This window comes from Osmerus eperlanus, chromosome 2, assembly GCF_963692335.1.
Source record: "Osmerus eperlanus chromosome 2, fOsmEpe2.1, whole genome shotgun sequence".
Taxonomy (NCBI): Eukaryota; Metazoa; Chordata; class Actinopteri; order Osmeriformes; family Osmeridae; genus Osmerus; species Osmerus eperlanus.
In genome coordinates this window covers 19,169,505-19,171,804 of record NC_085019.1, presented here as the reverse complement: position 1 = coordinate 19,171,804, position 2,300 = coordinate 19,169,505, and positions in this window count along the sequence as shown.

Below are 2,300 nucleotides of genomic sequence, written 5' to 3'. Positions count from 1 at the left end.
AGTTGGACCCTTCTCATGTGGAGTGCCTGCAACCCGGGAGCACTGACGGTTATACGGCCCTGACAGTTTTACGCCCCTGCTGTTCCTGGTGTATACTATAGGGGGAGGAGTATATACTGTGAAATAATATTGAGGCTTGATATTGTTTTACTTTCAAAACATGCACACTATTACCAATAACGTCAATAGTTCATTTTATAAGCCACAACCTCCGCCAAGTTGCTTAAATAAAGCCTAAAAATAGGCTTCTGGTTGCATCTTTCATCGCAGTTTATCTATTATTACCTCATTTAGACCAGCCTCCTTGTCAGAGAGCTACGTTGTCCCACTCTTCTAAACAGTTACTAACGTTTAGTTAATAATGGGGGGAAACTCAAATTAACAAGGTTAAAGGTTTCGTAAAATTCTTCATGAGCATCGAGAACTAGCCAGTCGACAATCAGTTCCTGCTAGAAAACTATCTATTGATATATAATTGATAATAGGTTGAAATGAATTGATATCAAACCGTAGCTAATCCCTTCTCCAAATAACCCAACGAAGAACAATAACCTTTGCAGATTATTTAACATCTTGTGTCCAGGGGCGGCTGGTATAAATGGTCTAGCAGGGCTAAGCCCTCGCTATCTTTTACAATAAAGTTGAGAAAATTATTGTTAAAAAACTGAAAACATCTAGGCTTACTTTTTCCAGCCCAAACTCATCAGCTACCATTCATAGTGTGTGTGATGCACTCCCCTGATTTGCTGCTAGTTTGGGCTAAATTAATTCAGCCCACAGGCCACTGACTTTTGACCAATGACAGCCGGGGGTGCTACTGTAAAACAGTGGGGACTTGCGAGTGACAGGTGTTTGGCACGCCCTCATGATTTTCTGCTAGTTTGGGATAAATGAATTCAGCCCACACAGGCCATTGACTTTTTCACCAATGACAGCGGACGTATGACAGTACGGTCAGGTGCTAGTGGCAAGTGTGTGAGAGAGTGGGGAATGTGATCGTTGACATGGCTAGAGTTAGCAAAATTTTGAATGGGGTGTATTATTTACTTTCTCATCCGTTTTCTTTGGAAGAAAAATTAGAAGTGAAGCGACTTGGGACCAACCAAGTCGTCAAGTCACCAAATTACACAAAAGGACAAAAGACAAAATCGTACGTTTTCTGTAAGTTGGTTTGAATTTTTTGCTTGAATTTGAAAGGATTCAAACCAAAATATCCCACCCCCTCCCAAAAAATCCCTTCCTCCAAAACACATGACTGACTTCTGCCAGGAGGTGGGTATACAGACAAGTAACCCGTCCAATCATTGGATTGCATTTGGACCGAATGCAATCATTAGTGCCGGATCAGCCTTAAGGATTGGTCATGTTTATTACAGTCCTGCCCGCATATATCGGATTGATTTCATTTTACTGTCAAACCTTTAGATGTATGGTTGCTAACAGGATGTGAAGTTTATTTCAGCAAAAATGTCAAAAAGTGTTTCTCAACAAGATTACCTACCAAAAACGAATTTTGGTGTCAAAGTTTGTCAAAAATGTAGAAGGTGATTTTCAACCGTCGGACCAATAGTCTGTCAGAATGAATTCTCTCTATATTGAACATGGTCTTTCTTCTATTTGGTGAAGAATCCACCCAATAAATTGTGTCATGGTTTATCTACAATACATATTGCAGATTTAATTAGTGCACAAAGAACCAAGACACAAGTTTTTTTTAAGGATATATTTTCTATAAATAGGACATAAAATAATGTGCTGAGATTCAGACAGAATTAAAACGTGTTTATTACAACATGCAACAAAACATACTGAATCATTGGCACACAACAAGCCCTGTGACAGACAACAAGCTTCCTTATAACACTAAATTTATTTTCTAGATGTGGCAGTAGTGCTCCAGATCATCGTAGTGAGATTCCACAGAGCTTGTGGTTCCCAAATAAGCCTCCGGCAGGCAGTATGGCAAGAAGGCACAGTGCCATGAAGGGCAGATTCAATGAATGCGTCCAACAACAGAGGCGAGTCAAAGAGTATACAAAAAAAGTGACAGGGTAAAATAAAGTACAACTAGACAGAGCTTGAGTAGGCTATGCAGATTTTAGGAAGCAGGTTGAGCAGCATAGATGTTTCAGCAAGTTTGTCAAGTAGAGCGCAAGAAAGTGCTTCATAAAAGACTCATAAAAGACTCTCTCTCTTTCTCTATCTCTCTCGCCCCTGCTCCCCCTACCCCATAACTAATTTCCATATTAGATTGACTGGCAGAGGCCAGTCATCTCTTTACCTTCATCCTTGCACTCTCA